This window comes from Buteo buteo, chromosome 22, assembly GCF_964188355.1.
Source record: "Buteo buteo chromosome 22, bButBut1.hap1.1, whole genome shotgun sequence".
In the NCBI taxonomy this organism is placed as follows: domain Eukaryota; kingdom Metazoa; phylum Chordata; class Aves; order Accipitriformes; family Accipitridae; genus Buteo; species Buteo buteo.
Genome location: NC_134192.1, coordinates 19,637,306 through 19,659,772, shown reverse-complemented (window position 1 = coordinate 19,659,772; position 22,467 = coordinate 19,637,306).

Here is a 22,467-nt window from a genome sequence, read left to right as displayed (position 1 = left end):
TCTCTACCTGCATATCCCATGAACCTGAGATCTAGATCCTGACCACCAGATCAGCACATACATTTTGAATATCCTCTGTCTTGTCCCAAAGAGTAGAGCTGAGGTACCATTCAGACTGCTCAGTAATTCACAGTTCTGAATCTGTAGCAAGGATAAAAGATATGTCTGATGGAATTATCAAGACAAATAAGCATTTTCCTTCCACAGACTCTTAACAAATATTCCCGTTCTATTGAGTTGCAAGCACTTACCTGGCATGCTGAGGGGCGTTTGCAATGCAGTCGCAGCCAAAACAAGAAATTCCAGCGTTGAAGCAGAAGCATGGCTAGGGTAACAGGCTGTTCCTCTGAATATGTCACAGATAGCAAAGTAGTTTCCTTCTTTCAAAGAAACTACAAGTTCTGGACTTACATGTCACAGACTGAGTTCGAATAAAAAACCTGAAGATTCATTAGAAATGAGCGATAACCATTTGGAAAGCCTTTACATGGAAATATATTGAGAGACAATATGTTCTCAATTCTGTAAATAATATCAAAGTGGTTTTTTAACAGGTTCCTTATTGCAGAGACTTCAGCCCAATACCCTGATGGTACCCATACCTCTCCATGATTTGTTTGTTGTTAATGTTTTTCGTTGATGTTACTGTAGCTTTCAAACAGACACAAATGAACAGAATGAAAACGAGCAAGTAATGAACAAGTCACTAAAAGAGTCACACTGTGTAAGACCAAGATCAATCTAGCACATTATCCTGCTTCTTGGGGCGGCCAATAATGGACTCCCCTATTGGATTAGAGGATGTAGAGGATAATTCACTAATCACTACTTCATACCAATCTTAATGTTACCATTGTCTCTATAACCCTCTTAGGCATCTCTTTTCCAGACTGCCAAATTCTGGTTTAGGCAGTAATTTCTAAAGCCATTTTTCATTTTGGCCTTTTCTGTTCTTCCTCTGTTTCAAGGATTCTTTCTTTACTGATATGATTCCCTTTGGATCAGTCAGCTCTCACAGTACGGTGTTGTTCTAATGTTTAGAAATGACCCACAACTTTACAAGACATGGGAGGAGTGGCAGGGGGTTAGGAATGAGTACATAAAATAGTTTCAAGGAAAGCAGGTCTGACCCAAAAAGCAGCTGTATGGCCAGAGGGTGTCGAATCACTCCTAGAAGCCGAGTGAGGACAGACAAAACCATAAGCAGCCACTGGCCTCTGTCCCCAGACACACCATGAAGTTTTCCTGAGGATTCACAGGCTCTGCTTTATAAAGAGCTGACAGTGTTAAAGGTATTTTTTTGTTTAGAAACCTTATTTTACAACTTATCACCCATGATGTTCCAGTTAACTAAAGCAATAAGCTAATTATTCAAAGGAATAAAACTTCAGTACTTATCTCTCTCTACTGACCACCTGGCTTACTTGCTACACTTACTACATCAGGTAGCTTGCGAGTATAGATTATATTTGAAGTTTATATTTATAAGGTATAAAAAAGCTTTCTATTTGTCCAACACATAGCTTTGTACTTCAAGAACTTAAATGTTTATTGGAAATACCTTGCAATTTTTCTCCTATGCTCAGAAACAAGTTTACTGTGTTATCTATACTGCATTTTATTCAAAAGCATATAAAATACACGAACTCTTTCTTGCTTTAGAGTTGTAACATCATTGTGACTTCTGGATGTTTTCATTCTTTATCAGGTTTCGTGCTTTTTTTTTTTTAATAACCTGTATTCTTGGCAGGAGTCATGAATTCCTATCTGATGGCAGAAACTCTATATTCTGTAGCACAGGTATAGGGGTTCTCTTTTAAGAGCAACCCATTGTGAGGCTTCACTTCACAGGCTGGGACTATTGTACATTTTGCTCAGTAGACAATGTAGTGTGTTGCCTTTTGCTCCTTATTTGAATAGACAGGGAAGAAAGCAAAGTGTTTGATTACTGTCCAGCAGACTGTTTTCTATTTCTGCCTCCCAATCACAAAATATCCTGTGGATCTGGCATCAACTAATATATGAATGCAAGAATCTAGAAATACTTATTAAAAGTTTACAATATGAGCTAAACCTAACAAATTCTGCAAAGGATCTGATTTCTAAAAGAGAAACTAAGACTAGGTGAAAAGAATGGACAGAGCGTCATAGAAATGGCTCAGAAATTATATAGAACCAATGTACCGTGCAAGAAAGGAAATTGAAAAATGGATAAAAAACCACAACAGAGTGTCTGAGCAGCTGGGTAAAAGACTCTCCAAGCTTCTTAGGTTGGATGGTGGAGGAAAAGTGTAGGGGATGCTGACTTCAGAGATCACAGCAAGAAACACTATTGTATATAGTCTTTTTAGCTGGTAGACAAGCAATTTTTAAGCTTACACAATGCTTGAATGCATTGTTAAATTATGAAAACAAAGAAGAAAGTTCTGCTGAGCAACAGGGAGGGTGATTTTTCACTTTTTTTCTTGCTTTTATTAAAATCTGTTCAACTACTGTCAACATTTCAGACAGAACACCTTCCTCAGAATTGAGTAGTGATGAGAGGTTGAAATTTGATAAAATGGGATTTGCTTGCTGATTCTGTTCCATGTCTCAGGTACACTGAACACAGTGCAAGTTAGCTAGTGCATCACTGTTTTTCTCAGTGATAAGTTAACCTAGCAGACCCTGAAAATCAGCATCAACATCTCAGCAACAGAATGACAATACTAGAAATCGTGTTATGAAAAGGTAACATTACTTATTTTATTGGTAGCAATTATAAAAGAAGAACTAAAAAACCTCCAGTATTAAATTGGTGGTCAGTGAAGTTGAATGTAAAAAAGTGCTTATGAAATTATGGTGAAATATTTGTAAAATGTATTTTGAGGGAAATGGAGAAGGTTTTTCAGAAAAAGCCAGGCAGCATGTAACTCCCTGAAAACTGAAGTTTTTGTAGATTTATTGGTGTGTGGACAAACGCAGTGCAGGGAAAGAAACACTGTCACAATTAGCAATGAAGTGTAAATTTGACATTATGAAATGACTAATTACAAAAAGGGAGACTTTTTAAAAAAACTTCAAGTGGCTAAGTAAATGTTGCATTTCCTATTCTCAATACATTACTTACTACCCATAACAGTGGTTTTGCCATATGAAAATTGTATCACTAATAAAATTACGCTGTTGTGTAATTTGTATATATACACAAATCTTTACACAAGGTGGTTCTTCTCTTAAACAAAGGCAATAGGAGTGCCTCCCTACAAAGATGGGTTGAACAAATAATATGGAATTTGGGACAAACACATTTCATTAAATTGATCTGAAGAGTTATCTGTGCAGGGTACCCTGGTGAATTTCCTTCTTGATGCAGAAAGGATAATTTTATTTGCAACCTGGAAAAGATACATCCATATTAGGAACTACTCTTTGTATTTGGAACTTCATTTAATTCCCACAAGCACTGATAAGAGTTGGTCTCAGAAACCTCTGAGCACTGAGTGCAGAATGATCTAGTGATGTGTAAAAATGCATTGATTTACACTATACAACAAACTCCATTTAGAGAGGTTGAGATTTTGATATTTTCAGTTAAAAAATGTCAAAGAGTGATTTCAAGTACATCAAGGATGTATTCCATAAACTCTGCAACTCATATTTTTTAAAAACATTTTTATAGGTCTTAAAGGCTCAAGTCTCCTTAATTTTGAAGATTACTTTTTTATAAGGATATGGTCTACTTACATACATTTTTTCATAGAAGACTACAGAATCCTTTCTGCCGCCTTCCTATTGAATTTACTTTAAATGCAAAAAAATACAGGGGTTGTTCAATTTGGCCTGTCGGATCAACAGCAGGAGACCAATACTATGATGGAAACATTTTAAAAATGATAAATAGCTCCAGCCACAACAAGTCTGAAAATAAAGTGTCACCCCTGGTGAACAAAATTATTTGAAGTGTGGTCCTCCATGATTAGTAGAGATCATTTCCCATTGTGCTATAAATCTTTCAAAACAGACTGCCACCACTGATTCCTGTTCAGAACCTATTATCACTGTCACATTATATGATACTTTAAAAAGATACATACAGTAAAGAGTATCAAACAGCAACCTGCAAATACTGACCAAAAATCAGAGAACGGAAATGATTAATTATTATGAAAGAGTAATACAGCAGGTTTGAAAATGAGCCAAGAATAATCATGTACTTTTCAAAAAGCAAGGTAAACATTAAAAAAAAAAACAAAACCAAAACAGAAATAGTCTTTGACACACACAAAATCATTAGCAACGTATCTAGATACTATGTTGGTAAATGGAGGAAAAAAAAAAGCGCTATTACTTCTAAAGTCACTGCAGCTTCCCTGCAAATCCTCATGGACGAGGAATTCAGCAGTTTCAACAAGACTTCAGCCTATTAATTCTATTTTATACCATGTCCTCAAAGGGATCAAGTTTTTCTAAACAAGAACTCAAGAGAGTGTTCATCTAGAGTCAAACACTACTGTCCACAACATTGTCTGGAAAATAAAATTACTTCATCAGTAAAGACAGAAAGACAATACTAAAAGCAAAATAAAAAATATTTCAAATTAATTAGGTTAAAAACACCACTGGCAGAATAAAGTTTCTTTCATAGAAGAAAGTCTCCTTCCTTAGTGTATTGGATTTGTGTGGCAAAGTTTTGGTAGTGGGGGGGCTACAGGGGTGGCTTCTGTGAGAAGCTGCTAGAAGCTTCCCCCATGTCCGACAGAGCCAATGCCAGCTGGCTCCGAGATAGACCTGCCACTGGCCAAGGCTGAGCCATCAACGACGGTGGTAGTGCCTCTGGGAGAAGAGATTTAAGAAGGGGAAAAAAATCTGCAGCCGAAGGTCAGTGAAGAAAAAACTGACATCAAGGTCAGTGAAGAAGGAGCAGCAGAGACATCATGTGATGAACTGACCACAACCCCCATTCCCCGTTCCCCTGTGCCGCTGGTGGGGAGGAGGTGGAGAATTTGGGAGTGAAGTTGTGCCCAAAAAGAAGGGAAGGGTGGGGAGAAGGGTTTTTTTAAGATTTGGTTATATTTCCCATTACCTTACTCTGATATGATTGGTAATAAATTAGATTACTTTTCCCCAAGTCAAATCTGTTTTGCCCGTGATGGTAATTGGTGAGTGATCTCTCCCTGTCCTTATCTCGACCCATGAGCCTTCTGTTAAATTTTCTCTCCCCTGTCCAGCTGAGGAGGGGAGTGACAGAGCGGCTTTCGTGGGCACCTGGTGTCCAGCCAGGGTCAACCCACCACACTTATTTTTCCTCTTAGTTTGATTACTTATATGAACATCTGACATCTCCAGATTTTGACAGGAAATTTCTTAAGAAATGGTCATTGTTGAAATACCAAAAAGTATATGGAAAACTACTTCAAAAGTATAATACCTTTTATATGAGAACTGGAATGATCTCTGAAACATTAGAGAAACACATAAACATATTGTGTGTCTCATAAACCTGAGAAACATTCTCAGGTAATATTCCATTAAGCTGCTTATTCTATGAAAGAGCTTTATGTATCCATAAAACTCCTGTAACATGGAGAATTTTGAATGTACATTGCTTTAGTTCATGACGTCAGTGGAAGATGGCAGGCTCCTTTCTCAGGACTTATGTATTCTGCACAAGGATGTAGCCAAAAAATTTCTAACTTTTGTATTTGTTCTTTCTGTTTGTTTGTGTTTGTGTTTTTTTTGGTTTTTTTTTGGTTTTTTTGTTTTTTTTAAACATGAGTGTCATCCCTTTTGTTCTTTAGGACATGATTAATCTACATTTACTCTAGTCTATTCTGCATTACAGATATAATGACTTCAGGACTGCAAAAGAGCTGATGACATTTTCTAGTCAGGTACACTTATCCAAATAAAACCATCATATTATTAAGCATTCTGAACTCAAGATAATAAACTTGTAACTCAGTTCTCAGCAAAGCTAAGTGAAGCAACATGACTAGTCACAACTTGGTTGACACATTCAGAGTCCCTGCACAAATCCAACTACTCTTGCTTGTGGGAAACACTGCACTGTATTTTCCCACTGTACAGTTTGCAAAGCGATAAAGTCATAGTGACTGAGGGCATCATTTGGAGTTCAAAGGGTTAACTTTTTCCACGTTGATTTTTCTTACTTTAAATTCAGTTTCCAGTCTACAGACAAATGCAAACACTGCCTTGGAAGTTTATCAACATTTTAGAGTATCTGTATAAGCAACTGTTTGATAACTCAGAATTCCCAAGCTTTCCCTCTATATAAGCACCTTCCACTCAGCAGAGAATCAACATATCTAAGTTTTCTTTAAATACCCGTCCAGTTCTTCAGCAAGGCTGTTATTCTATTTGCATCTGTACAGTGTATTTCTTAATTTATAAATGTGACAATGTCACAAAATCAAACTTTGCTTGGAGATCAAGCAATCACTATCATAATCATTCCATGCCCTTCTTATTACTAGACATTTGTAGTTTTAATGGTGGACAAAAGACTTTCCTACAATGTTTTTAAATTGCTCACTCACTTAGAGAAATAAATAAATATACTGGCAAACAGTAGAAAACTATCAAACCATCAGAAACCATTAGTTTCACATTATATGCAGGACTTTTCTTAAAGCTCTCAAGTCCTGTGAGGTATTAAATTCTGAACTAGGATTTGACAGCAAAGATTTGCTATTACATCCTGCAATTTTATAGCAAGCAAACAGTTTAATTGGCCAATAAAAGTAATGCTACTTTTAAGAATCTCCCTTCCAAAACAACTAAGTGGACTACTGAAGAGAAAAAAAATTCCCTCCAAACTCCGCACCACCGACACATGCACATGCATAATTCTTACCATTATACCCCTCCTATTAATCCTAACATTATATTCAGCATTTATACCTGAACAGCCAAGTTGAGGTACAAATTGCAAGATCTTCCAGAATTTTTCCTATAAAAGCTTACAAAAACAGGAATCCAGAAGCCTGGTTGTATAGGGCACTCCCCACACTCAGGTTGTATCCTAGAAATCCTCTCAGCTGCTCTTGGAAATTGGAATTAAAACATAGTTTCATTATCTGAGATATGATTGCTCTGTGATCTATCCCAAACAGGTCATCTTGATAATTTCTATATTCCAACAATTGATTCTCTTTGGTTATACTGCTTCTTTGTCTGGTTCCTGACAAACAACAAAACTGCGTGAACTGGAAACAAAATCCGTTTTTTGCTTAAATAAATGCTCTAGATATCTATCAAATTCTTTTCAACCGGACTGTGAAAAGCCAAAACCAGTGATTAATTTGAGTATCAAATATAAACACTCAGAACTTGGGAACAAACTGGCCACTGTCTTCCTGACAAGATAAAATCATACACATTTAATTATATTGCAAATAGGAAAAAAAGAGAACTGATCTTCTTTTATCAAGGATGCCTTCCCAAAATTTCATGTTGGGTTTCAGCAGAATAAGCATTTGAAAATCTTAAGTTATTTGTCATCTTGTAATGAAGAGACTTTCTTCCTCTATTCAGTATGAAAACTGAACTGTTAACGCTGTAAACTGAATGCCAATTTTCTTTTATATGCCTCTAATTCACTAGTCTGGATTGCATTCATGTGCAAAAAGATTTTACAAGACAAAAGTATTTGTTAGAGAAATACAAGATTTTACAAGACAAAAGTATTTGTTAGAGAAAACTACACTGCTTTCCTGACTTTCAAGGGAAATTGGCCATGTATGAAGAAAATACTGACACATTTATCACAGGTTGAATCACTTTCAACTCAAATACGCATTTATCATTAAAAAGAACACATAGAAGTTTACCAACAGGGAATAATATATTCTGCTTTTTCTTCCCATCATCTTTAACATGTTTTATATAACCAGTTTCCTGATCGTTTAGGTCATTTAAACAGCAAAGTTTGCTTATAAATTCTACAACATAAACAAAGTTCACAGCAGAAGATGATATTGAACATGAAAGATGTGTTAAGAAATATAGTGCTGGAAAATCCAACGCACTTCAACAACACAATCAGGAACTGAATTTGAATTTTTGTCAAGTAACATCATTACACTCTGTTCCTCAGGAGCTTCTTCAAGTCACTTTTTAAAAATTTTTTTGATTTTATGCACCTTTTTATATATATATATTGGATTACACAGAAAAAGATATCACATAATTTTATAAATTTTTAAATCTATTTTAATTCTTCAGTTGTTTTATTGTCCTCCAATCATAATTTATTCTGCAAAAGAACTGAGACAGAAACACTACTGCCCATAACTGCTTATTCACACTTCCTCAAATACCTATCAGCTGTTAGCTCTATTTAGTGCTACCACTTTAACTGTTCATCTGTGGGTGCCCTTACCTTTGCATATACAATGACTCAGCTTTCAAAGGTGGAAAAAAAAAAATAATCAGCAACTGAGCCTTACTTGTAGACAGTAACCACTGACTCGATGTCTCCCATCAACACAACTGGTCATACCACCTTGCTCTCCATCTCTCTTAGATCCTTATTTCAAATCTGCTATTTGCTTTGCCTGTTTAGACTGAAGACAATCAGGAAAATAATGTGTTTGTTTCCATGTGTTTGGAAAGTAGTTAGCACAACACTGGAACTACAATCCTGAACCCACTGTTGCTTGTGTTCCTTACCTGGGGAATTGCTTGGACATAATTTAAAAAAACCAGTTTTAATATGCATTGTAAATCTCTCTGCTATACAGTCATTGTTTACCACAGGTAAACAATGGTATAGCATTTTTTAATAATATAATGAAAACCAGATATATTTTTTTGCTAATACATTCCTGGAGTATATTTTTCACTATCAAAACAACATTCAGGTACATACTACTCCTGTAGCATGAACTTTCATCCCAAGGAAAGCAGAGGGCATGGTGAGACACTCACAAAGACTATGCCTTGTCCTGCTGTGATTTTGGTCACATAACTACACAGATCAGGGATCAGGACAAACTGAATGACTGCGTCATCCCATCTTGCACACTCAAATCTTCTTAAATGAGATGGAATTAAGACATAGCCAAAGACACACTCAGATGTGAGAGCATAAAGAACTTGAACCGATCACAACTGAGATATAGCCCAGTTACATATTACAGAAATACAGTAAACCTCAATTATTTTTATGCTCTCAAAACAACCACAACTTACTATTATCCATTTATGTATTTATAAAATACACTGTAACTGCCAATTTAAATCCATGGGACAAAGTGAAGACATACATGCAGTCACCTTAAGCAAGTTCACTTAAATCTACAGTGTGGATGGTGCTGAATAGCACAACTCAAAAAACTGAAGACAACTATAATTTTTATCCTACTTAAATATTTGTTTCACCAGTTCTTTTACCTTGAAACAAGACCTGAAATTCAGACTTATATCATATTGTAGCAAAGTGGCACAGTGAAATTCCTCAACACCAATTGAACTTAATCCTAAACCCTAATACTGTATAGTACTATTATATTATTAATGTGTGTATATATATATGTAAAAATACTAGTATAGTATCTCAGCTGATAATTGTCATTGCCTTAACCACAGCGTAGTGAAGACTCAGTACTTCAGAAATAAAAGCATGCCACTAAGTTAGACATTAATTAAATAATTATTCTTGTGCTGTTCAAAATATTTTGTACTGTTGCTTGAAATAATATCTATGCATAGGTAGTTTATACACACACACACGCACACACACACATAAACTATTGATTAAAAACCCCCCACTCTTTATCTTCTGTTAGTGCCTATGCTTAAAATTAAAATATCATTTCTGGAAGCTCTGCTCACCAGAACTGGCAGATGCTCCATGGAAAATTGCCATTAGCGATTAACACATAATGAAGAATCAACCTGCTGGGGCACCTGGGATAAATTTAGTTTTTTCAATGCATTATTATTCCACTTGAGTGAGATAATAGATTATAATTTTAGAGAAAGTGACATATGGAACATTTATGAGACTTTGCAAAAATCATTTGAAACTCTTTACTTAAAACATTTATCACACACTCTTGGTAGGGGAGGGGAAGGACTTTGACAGTGAGATTTTGGTGGGCCAATTTTCTTAACGGAAGATTGAAAGACTTTTATCTCGAAGCAACTTCAGCTGTAAAGTCAAAATTCAGTTTCCAGCTCATGCCTAGCAAAACTATTAAATTTCAGGAGCTACTCTTGTTCTTCAATTTCAGTTCATTCTCACATTGCTAGTTTAATCATCTATTTCAGAATCTGTACCCACATCTCTCTCCCAATCTCGTAACACAAAGCAGGGCACAAATGCAGTTCTTGTGAACCCTGAAAACCCTGCAAAGGAGGCAGCCACCAGCTGAAGTCAAACAACTGAATGTTAGGGATAGTGAAGGGAACTGCCATCTCTGTCTCAGAGAGGCCCGTATCAAGAGGAACCTAAATTTGACTCACTGACAATATGTGAGGATTTTTTAATATTAGAAGATACAAATTCTTCACAGACAGTATCTTCACATCCACAACATCCCTGTAAAGCGTTTCTGATTTCCTAGCTGCTCTGCTTCAGCCACTCTCTCCTCCAGAGAACAAACCTCTTCTATTAGTGCCTGCACCACACGTGCCCTCTGGGCAGAGATAACTACACATGTTGTGACAGACTGAGAATCCCCCTCTGCTGCTGGGCATCTTCCAGCACCTTAAACTTAAATGTGCTACTTTTTGCAAGGGTATGCTAGTTTATTTTCTCCTTTGATTAAGTGGGTAAGGTTATGTTCCTATTACTGTTCTCTACTCTTATTAACCTAGTTAGCAATAGGTGTGATCACCACACAAGTGTGTTTAAAAAAAACAGATAAAGCAAGGTGGCCCAAAGTCTCTGTATTTTCACCTGTGCTGATTCCTGACACAAATTCTTCTACGCTTTGTGTCTGCTCTCCTTCAGGATTAGACTCAAAGCAATGTCCAATGTTGCCATTATCCTACTTTTGAAGTACACAAGTAAGTATCCTACTTTTGAAGTAACATAATTCCTTAAGTATTTGTCTTTTAGAAGAGCTTTTTCCTTCCAATGCAAAGACTTCCTCCCCTAGTAGTCACATAATACCTTATTGCTAACAGGTCATATATATATATTATTACCTTTAATGATGTGCAGTGATCAGCACAGACTTGCGTTCAGAGAGCGAGTCAGATGGTTTCCTGCAGGCGAACCTTTGTATTACGGAGGGGCCCTGAGGCCAAACAGTCATTATTCAGTGTTGTATCTTTGCTTTAGCTCCAGTCTGAACCGCTACCCATCTTTATTTCTGCTTCCATCAAAGACGACTCCTCCTGTCTTGCTTCCTGCCTGGTCAGTTCTGAATGCCTGTTCTTGCTCCTGCCTCCAGGTACAGCAGCCCAGATTCTTGCTCATGCTATCCTTAAATGAATAGAACAGCTCAAGAAATACCTGCAGAAAAAACAAGCCTATAAAAGAATATTTCAACGGCATGACTACAACAGCCTTATTGCAAAATGGATATTTTAATATAATCCAACTTTTAGGTGTTGTAGTTACAAAGGCTCAAATATATTTCCATCACTCGTTTTCCACCACATTTGTAAGGAGTTATACGAAGCTCTTCAATTCCATTAGGGCACAATACCTATTTCTAGAGCAGGGAATCTTTCAATTTTACAGGTTTTTAATTATTTCCTAATGAATTAGTTGGAAAATGTCAAAACAAGAACACATTCACAGCCCACCAAGGCAAATAAAATATCAAAGCAGAAAATAACTAATTATTTCACAAACCAAACTGTTTCTGCAGGCCCCCTGGAAATTCACCCACATTCCATAAAGTCTCAAATTTTTAGAAAAAATTATAAAACATAAAAGGCCTGGCCTCACCTAAAGAGGGATGTAAACCCAAATGGACTCCTCTCTCACCAAACAAAAGCAGGCAGCTTTTAAATAGAGGTTGCAGAGTTTGCTGGGAAAGAAAGAGGATGTTGCATCCCACATAAATTCCGTCTCCCCTCTCCATGCTCAGTGTTATACAGAATATCCACAAGGATATGACTGCATCTATACTAATATACTGGTTGAGAGTAGTACGGCAGTTTTTAAGAAAATCCTTGATTGTTCTGACTCCCCATGTGTTAGGTCAGGTCACACAGTGGGCTTGGTGCATGTAAACTGCCGTCCAAAGGAAGCTGAACTGAACTCTCTGATTTTTGGGCTCTGCGGGAACATACGCAGTACACATACACATCAGTAACTGGTCTGTCACAGCTTTGAACCACATGCATGAGGGGGCTGTTGCTCCAGGGGAGCGGAGTGAAAGCCCAAACTGCATTTAGAGTTGCTGTAGAGGTCTCAGTACCTACTACTTCTACCTTAATGACCTGATCCTTTTGCATCACATCACCAGTCATGAGGGTATGGCTAATACTGCAACAAAGACCAAGAATGCCCTAATCTACTGGAGAGAGAAATTACTATTCCAAATACCAATTACAGTTATTTTGAAAAATATTGGGAAAAAAGCAAGCTATTCATTTCCAAGGGCACAGAACTTCATATACCAACTTTTGTAAATCTTTTCCTCATCCTTCCTCCTGCTTCAGAAAGAAGTTCTGACCAACTCTTTTGTTTGCTCCAAGATGAGGAAGTCGTGGCTGCACAGTTATCTGTGTAATGGTTCCAGGTACAACTAGTCTGACCTATTGCAATCTTATTCAGAGTTTTTCCATTTTGAAATTTCTTACTTGTTACTTATAATGGGTGATTGAGCTATTCCAAATCTGGCGGTAGTACAAAAAAGCTTTCAGACATACTGGGAGAAAGACTTAAAAGGAAACTGTAAACCACACTTTTAATTCTTTAATTGCTAACCTATATTTTTAGACTTCAGTATTTATTTGTAAGAGGTACAGCAGTCTATATAATAATTTGTAAAAAACACACACAGCATGGTAAAGCTTTGAAGGAAAAAACCCTTTGCTAATGAAATAACAACTGAGACACTGAAAAGTACAAGCAGGCAATGAAAGCTACATGAGTTCACTGCAAGAGCAATTGAAATCCGGGCACAGAGGGTTATGTTCCTGGCTCTTACCTTTCTGGCTCTGTATCCTTATTCACCTTAAGGTGCAAATGCACATCTGCTGGGTATTTAGTTATGTTACCAGGACACTAAAAGACAGAAAAACAAGTTAAGTATTCTAAATATCTGATGGACTTAGAAGCTTTAAAGTGACAGAAGTGGTGATAAAAAAAATTCTCTGGAAAATACTCCTACTAAAATAAGATATGATTAAACATGTATATACTTCTTATAGCTAATTAAAAGGTGAATATGGAAGGAAAATACAATAGCAACATTTTAATTTAAATCTAAATATACTTAATTGAAATCCTTAAAAATATTTGACTGTGGATTTTTTTAATGAAAGAGAAGAAATGCTCCAGCATATCTAATTCTTTCTTAGTCCTCACATAAAAAATGCCAAGAATAACTTGGAGATTTGCATGCAGACCAGTTAATACCCCAGTTTGAGGTATGCCTCCTTCCATTTCACTGAAGCAAAAACATCTCTCTGTGATCCACTTAGGCATTCAGAAATTGGGGGGTTTTGAGTAAATAAATAGTATCATTTAAACTAAAAGCAACTTTCCATATCAAAGAAGAAGAAAAATGGAATCCCAGCCTACCAGACACATATTTGCATATCAAACTGTGGGGTCCTGTGTTTTGTGAATACTGTTGCATTTCAAAAACTCTGATTTCACATTCGGAACAGCAGTGTGATCCTTATGTACACTATGAATTAGTGTAGTCATCTGCTAAGACAAAAGTTGACAGTTTGGAAAGATTATGCCAGAATAGTTGTGACAATGCCACTGAGGATCACCAGAGCTGGCTATTTCCCATACATACGTAGGTTTTATATCAATATTAACTAAAGGTGAATCTGTACAAAAGCTACAAGACTGGGGAGTGGTGCAGCCTACAGCTCCTTCAGCTAATCACATGAAATGAAACAGGTCAGTTAGAGCTGCTTCTTCCTGGTTTTTTTTTTTTTAATGGAGAAGGGTAGGGATTGTTTTGCTTTGCCTTTTAATAAAGCAGAGCTTTATAAATGCTGACTGCTCTTCATTTATCAGACCATGCAAGAAGATCAGGTTAAAAAACATGCAAGGTCTGTTGTAAGAATGCTAACAAAAGCCACAAGACTAGTTCTATGAAGAACACTTTTCAAAGCACATTCCATCGTGAACTGACATATTCTCTATATTGAAGAGCTTCCTTTGTTAAGCCCGTATTCATGGTCATCTTGTCACGTTGCCCTTGAAGAAAATGTGCAAGAAGTTTTCATTCATGAGAGTGAGGGGAAATTTGAAAACAAAACAAAACAAAACAACAGCCCTGGCAATAGCTCCAGTGTTTGAGACACTTAAGTTTGAGGAACCAGCTACGCAAGAAAAGTGTCTGCCTCTGTGAATATGCACAAGGCAGTCAGAAATAAGAACTATAGTCAGGTACTGCCCAAATCCATACTGACTAAGAGTAAAGATGGACAAAGAAAACCAGTCACATCTCTCATGGGTTAGAAAGATGCAAAATTGGCCCAGCAAAATTTCACTCATTTGTCAAATAGACAGAATTCAGTTAATAGAAAAAACACACGAAAGAAAGGTCAGAGTTATTCTTTTTCAGAACGCTGGTATAAAGATAGAACACACTTCAAATATGTTACGGAGTTCAATATCTACATGTTTCCACTTTGAAATAGTACCTTTCTTTGAATTTTACCTGTATCTTCTAATTTTTATGTAAAATAATTAACCACTAAGTATCTGGAAATGTTTTTTTCATAAGTGAAAAACGCAGTTAATAATTCTGGTTTTATGATAAATTGGAAAATCAGTAGTTCTCTTCTCCAACATAGCTGGTTTGGTTTCACAAATCAGTATGTATTCAGCAGGGAGGATGGACTCAATTTGTGACAGAAATGTAGGGGGAAAAAAATCTCACTTTGCACCTCAAAAAAACCTGGTGACACTGGATGATTTACAGCTTGTGCTGAACAATCAGATAGGTTAACACGTTATTGACATTTTCACCTTCCCTTCAAAGACAGTCACACGCACAGCAGATTATGTCTCCACTAAAATGTTTGATTCATAATTCTGTAACTCCTGGCTCAGAAACTCTCTACAGGTTCCAAGAAGCCCAGAGCCTTGAGGTGGAACTGCCTTGACCCTCTTAGAGGTCTTCCAGTTAGGATGCCCGATTCCTAAATACAATTTACTCTGTGTCTCCCTGCCAATTCTATTCTGTACTCCAGGAAAACTCTTCAAAAGCTCAATATGGTTTGCTGTTTTCAGGAAAGAACCAGTTTGTCCCCTGAACACACCTTTATGAACTCAAAACCCAGCAGCTAGGACAAGACAAATGAGACCTTCCTGCCTACTGCCCAGCCACAACTTTTAAAAAATTACATAGACATATATAAATATTTGTAAGTAATCAGCTCTAGTGCCTTTTACACAGCCCATAAGCTCTCCTGATACTGGCTATTTGAAAAGGAACATACATTTATAGACATTTTTCACATGCAAATACCTTGTATATTTTGGACGGATGCTTGAGAGTTGATTTGTCCTTTAATATGTCCTACAGTAGCAAAATTCAATACAGTAACAATCCAAACACATTTTTCATTCCAGAAAATCTCTGCTGCGGATGCTCTTTCTTTCCTTTCCTGCTTTTTCTATTGATTGCCCCTTCCACAGTAACTAGAAGCTACATATCTCTTGGTATGATGCTGAAGCTTTGTTTTTGTGTTTTCTCATTTTTAATAGGCTAATTTCCTTTCTCAGAATTATTTTGTGAATTCTACAACATCTAAGAAGGCCAACAACAAACTGTAAAGATTAGACAGTTTGTAAATTTTCTGTCTGCTTATTAGGCACAGGGAGTTTGATCTAAATGAGTTCCGCATTCTCCCTTTATTTTTCTCCCTATAATCTCTCTTACTTGCATGTAATTCACATAAGAAAAGAAAAAGCCTAACAAAAGAAAAAAATGTTAAATCATTGTTCTGCTTTAGATTCTCAATCCCTTGAGTGGTTCCCAACCCACAAGTGCTTCTTTATCCCTTTCATTCCAATTACCGTTTAACCATCAAATGAAATAACCAGCAAAGGAAATAAGTTATGCAATATATGGCATTCCCCTGGAAATATTAAGTAGCTTTTACAATAGGTTATTTGACAATGCTGGGAAACAGATAGAAGCAATTAACATCAAACTGTTACTTTTCTCCAAAGGAAAATATTTGTTTAATTCCACCATTCAAATGAAAAGAGAAATTTAATTACAACAGTGTTTTATAACTGTCTGTCCAGATTAACAAAAAGCACAGACATATCTCTCTGGAGTCCTATTCAATATTAATGTGGAATGTAGGTAAGTTGGTTGAAGAACACAGCACACGATGCTAACCGTTACCTTCCTCACATTCCGTAAAAATACCATCACACAAGATTTTAAGCTCTGTAAACTATTAACACCGTTATTTTTAAACACGTAACTATCTGAGGATAAGCAAATTAAAATATTAATTTTCCCACCTTTCATATTTAAGCTGAAAATTTAGTATATGCTTGGTCTGCAACAGGCCACATAGCAGTTTTCTGTACTCTATTGCCAGCTGTGAATTAAGATTGTATCAAATGGGATTTTCACCAAGACAAAGCCAGCAAATCAGGACTATTACCAAAAATCTGAAAAGCACGGTAGCAAGAACTCGTGTCTTAGTCTGCAATGAACAAGACAGCTCCACCAAATTCTGCTTCTCCCGCGACCAGTCATCCCCGATCACACAGGGAGCATTTGCATTTGCATTTGCCTAACATTGGACAAAACCTGTCATATTGGGAAAGAATTATGAGCATGCACATTAACTGGCACGTCATTTCTTCACTGTTGAGCAGGCCAAGTTACATTCAACAGAATCTCAAAAGTGCTGAGGGGAATTTGCGGTCTACTGACAATTTTGGTCATCTGTGATGAGTCAGTTATATTCTATTAGCGATATTAGCTAAAGAGCTGTTCACAATCCTTCAAACACAATCTGACGCTTAAAGGAAACCATACGTCTGCTTTAGATTCAGTGCGACCCTCAGGGACAACTCTGTGGCGTGGGACCTTGCCACGTGAAGAGCAGCGTCATTGCCAATGGACATTGTTCAGCAGTACAGGAACTACAGTAGCTTTTTACAGCATCTTCTAAAACTAGGAACACTAACACTATGGGTGTGACAGTAGCTAGTCCTCCCCTTTTTGCTTTTCATTTTGATCTTGCTGTCATTTGTTTGTATTTACAAAAAGTAGCTAATTAATTCAGAGTGCATGTTCATTGTGGGGCTGCATTTTCTTACACACTGAAAAACAAAATAAAGACAGCTGAAAAAACTACAAAGGGAGAAGAACCAAACAGAAATAGGTTACAAATCTTAAAATTCTTGTGTACTGAGAGAACAAAGAATGAAAGTTGATTTAATATAAGGAATGGGATTTCTAGAGACAATTCAGAACTATCAAATACACAAAGGTCTCTTTCAGCCAGAGTACTGGAGTATTCATCCCAGGGTTTGATAAATCCAACTCTTACTGTATTTGAAAATTTGATTGAAGCCGGCAGCTTATCACCATTAGATAATATAATACAGGAAAAAACCAGGAACACATTAAAAGAGCTGGTTCAGTTACAACTGCAGCTGCTTCCTGTAAATTCCATCTTTTGAATAATAAAATTATTGGGCAATTAAAAGCAATTGCCACTTCTGTTTTCCTACTGATAAACATTATAAAAACCCTCAGAACCACTGCTTTTTCCTGTTTATAGCAAAGCTCATCATCATCATCATCCAGCAAACTGTTTTGCGTAGGCCATGCTGGATTTGCAATGTAAGCTTAAAAAACGAGCTGCAATAGGACCGGCTGATTTCTGGTTACCTCTGAAGACCAAATAATCCACACTGCTAAACCACGCTATTACAAATACGCTACCTTATTGAGCAAGTTTGCAACACACTGCATGGCGTACGTTTTCTGTGAAATCTGTTGTCAAATTACAGTGCCAAATTGAGTACACGTTTGAATACGCTTAACTGAAACTACCGAGCTGAACGGTACGCTTCTGGGCAAAATCTTCCACTTCCAACAGAACAGGCGTTATTTTATAATCTTGAGATCTATTGCTCACCTCACCTTGCCTGCCCGTACTGCGCTGTGCGGCCCTGCAGCCCCCTAAGTACAGGACTGCCACTGCCAGTCACAGGCCGCAGGCTTGGTGCTGACTTTGTCAGCCCTCAGGCTTGTCAGCCTTCATTTGAACTCCTCTCGGCCAGCCTGAAGCTCCCTTTTAGCTTGCTCGGTTGTACAGGCATTTTCCCCTAATGACCAGTTGGCTCTGTACGAGCAACTGGAGCCGGGCTGCGGGCCCGGGGGGCTCGCAGGCCCAGGTGCCAGCGGCTGGGGGGGACCGGGGATCCAGGAGCCAGCCATGGGCTGGCCTGACTTGCGCCAGCGACTGAGGAGATGCGCCTTGTACACATAAATATGTATACATAATATTCATCTGCCCACTAACAGCCTTTCAGCCTGATGAGCTAGAGAAGGAAACAAGACGAGGCTTTTGATCCTGTTTGTGTCTGCACGAGCGCTGAGTGTTTTTCTGCCCGCGTCGAGCTCTTGGGGAGCTGTGTGTGTGGGCACCGACCGCGGACACACGTCCAGCCTCGCCGCTGCCCGGACTCGGGAACAGAGAGCTGTGCCCACCTCATCTCCACCGGGCTACCATGTCCAGTGACCTGGAACAGTGTCCAGAGAATAATTAATTTCAGCTTCTCTTTGTATATTTGCTTGTTCACTGACACTCTCTGAACTTAAGCAAATATATTTTGCAGGAAGTTCTGAAGATCTGTCGTCTTGTACGCATAAATTATTTGCTGCTATGCTGGTTCAAAATGTTTGTGCTGAAATGGGATAGGGCAGCATTTTCACAGGCCAGCGAGTACTTGTATGACTGACCTGACAGAACACATGCAAGGTATCAGTGATCAGCTATCATCAGTTCAGTAACAAGACCACTTCATCAGCCATAGGCTCTGTCAGACTGTACGTGATAAATTTTGTCACCTGCAGTGGGATGAAAGGTAATGTAAAATTTATTAGTACTAGATAAAAATAGAAGATCTTTGGATAAAAGTTTCAGCATGTATGACATAGAAAAGACTTGCTTTCCCCTTCCATTCCAGACTGTAACACGTATTTAAAATTTTCAACAACGTTTTCACCCCCTTAGTCTAAAGGCTGTATAATTTTTCAAACGTAGAAAGTGATACAAAATACAGAGTAGTTGTAGTGCAGATTGATAGAGCTCTACTTCTGATCGCGGTAGGTTTTGTTTAATGACCGACTGATTGATTGAAATAAATGGAAAGCAAAAGCAAACTAAAAAGTTTGAGGTGATAGTTAACTGATCACAATAAATTAAAACAAATAACACTCTTTTGGGAAACTGCTAATGGATTAACATTGGCAGCTGTTTATGGGAGGTGATCCACTGTGAAAATTTCAAAGATCTTTACTCTCTGCTCTGACTAATACACAACACTAAACTTTGATGTTCAGTATACAGAAATATAAATGAAATGAAAATTCAGACAATAAAACAAAAGATGTGAGATTTTCTTTAACAGTCTTAACAGTTAAAAACCTGTAGAGCTCCTTGACTACTAAAAGAAATCAGATATATAAGAAAAGCTGCCTCTTAGCAATGTTACAAGGCAGATCCTTGTTCTGTCCTTCATTACATCCTAGCAGGAACTCATGTCGTGAGTGGGAAGAGGATGGCATCCATCACACACTAGCTGAAGCTGTTTCTTTACCGTATCATCATAGGGAAAAGAGAGTTTGAAAACCTGTGCTCTCACCAATCTCCCAGGTTACTTCTGCTTCATGCTTCCAACATACTTATGCAGTGAACTGTACATTTCTGGGTCAATGCAGGATTAAGTTGTGTATAAATATATTTTTTTTTAAAAAAAGATAACAGATACTCTGCATCTCCAGTCCCATCCTTTAAGTTTCAGATCAGATAGACACAGAGGGACTAACACAGGTATCTAACACTGGAAAATAAAAAAACCAATAATGCCGGAGTGTCAAGTGCATACTGTAGGATGACCAGAGACCACAGAAGTGACTGATTTCCATATACTGCAAAGAGATGTGCTTGCTGTATTGCCTATTTCAAAGCAGCAGTTCTTATCTTCATTTACAGCTAATCTGCTAAAACAGACCACAAAGAAGTGTTGTAAAAGTGAAAACCACTGAATGTTACAGTCATTTTACAAGCAACATTTAATTTTACTATGTTAACGTGTTAAGCTGAACAATGCAAGGAAACGCAATCAAATAGTCATTGTATTTAAAGAGCTTCAAAAAGATCAATTATCTTTATATGGATAAGAAGCTACTATTGATTTCAACAGTGTTATTCAAATTCCACCTAAGCAATGAAATGCACTGCTTTTTTTATTAGAAAGAGTAATGCATTATACTGATGCAACCCAATACTTAACACTGTTCAAGGGTGTACAGCGAGTAGAGACTAGTGGCTTCTCTATGACAGGGAAAACTCTCCAACATCGATCCTTCTAACTGAATGGAGCTTAAAACAGATTTCTTTTTCAGCACTCCTACAAAAAGACTGGCTAGAAGTAGTGCATCTCTAAAAGATGCAAGGTAAAACCTACTTATAGCATGCCAGCAATTCAGTACATTGGCCAGACTGTATCCGGCTGTGCAGATGTGTTTTCAAAGACAAAGGAAAATCACTTTCATAGATTCATAGGCAATGCTGACGACCTTCTAAGGAAATTCACTGGCACCCAAAATACCTCAAAGGAGAAAAAACCCTTGCTGGACTCCTCATCAAGCCAAGCAAGTCTTTACGTATTACCAAAATTATTTTCTTCCATATTGTAGTCAATTGAAACAGGTGATTTTATGTAAAATCTGGCTTTTAAACCATTCCAAACCTCCCCATAGTTTGATAAGAACTTAAAGCAAGAGAAAAGAAGTTATTCATGGTTTAAAAGAACAGAACTAGGCCTAGAAAGAAAATCTGACACAAATACAGGATTGTTTGCAGTATTTCTTTAGTTTCTACTGACAGCCTGCTTGATTACAGCCCTTTTCTTCAGTCAGAACACAGCTACACTCCCAAATGGTTGTGTGACTCTAATCAATCCACTTTGTGTTCACCAACAGAAAAAAAATAGGTGCAAAATTGGGCTGTAGATTTTTATTAACCTCTACTATACGAAGGGAAAAAAAAAAAATAAAAAAAAATCGGAACTGATAATACCTAACTCCCTATGTAGACCACAGCATCAGAAAAAAGACTGCAAAGAGAATCTAAGATTTCTAAGATTACCTTGGAAATCCTGATAAACAATTAGCACAAGAGAAAAAATTATCCATTTTGCATAGAATACTGCTCTCTGGGGGAAGAGCAACTAGGAAGCACAATTTAAAAAAGGCTATTTAAAACTTGTTATGTTAAATTTAGACACAACTGTAGTTTTCAAGTATGGCCACTTCCAAACTGTAGGCAACAACTTACCTCCCCAAAAAAGCTCTGTTCAGATGGACAACTGCACCCGAATCAGCAATTCCTCAAGTGAAAATATAGATATAAGGTTCTGAGACACAGTGCTCTAGAGGACAAAATACAGTGAATGATGACAGGATTACATTTGATGTTAGGATTCTCTACACATTGCATCTGCCTTTTCAGGCTTACCTCTTCTACCTTTCCTCACAATTAAGATGAATTGACCAGGGTTTTTTTTTGTAGGAAGTGGAAATGCACTACTGAATTTTAAATTACTATTAGTATTCATGCACATTTTCCTCATCTGCCTCCAAAGTCCCCTACCTTTGGAATTTAACTGTTTTTACAGGTTTTTAAAAATTTTCAACATGAAGGATAATATGTTGACCTGCAGTTTGACGAAATCAAGTCCTTGCTTGCATTAGAATACTCATAATAGGGAGGCAGCATTATACCTCACTCATCACGACAGTATCTTGGCAGACATTCACCTTCAGCTGGAGAACTCTTAGACCGATGCGAAACACTTTTCCCAAGCTCTTCACACTCTCTGAATCCTTCATCTTGGATAGTCAGCTGTCACAAGTTACTATTTTCTTATTTGCTGTCTAATAAGTCTATACTATGGAGTTTGTAATTGTCTTGATAGATGTTACATTTTGACCGAGTGCCTGTAAATAACCCTGTTGTCAATAGCAAACACAGCAACAACTATATGTATGCAGTTGGTTTGATGTGAAAAATGAAAAATCAATGTAATATGCCCTTACT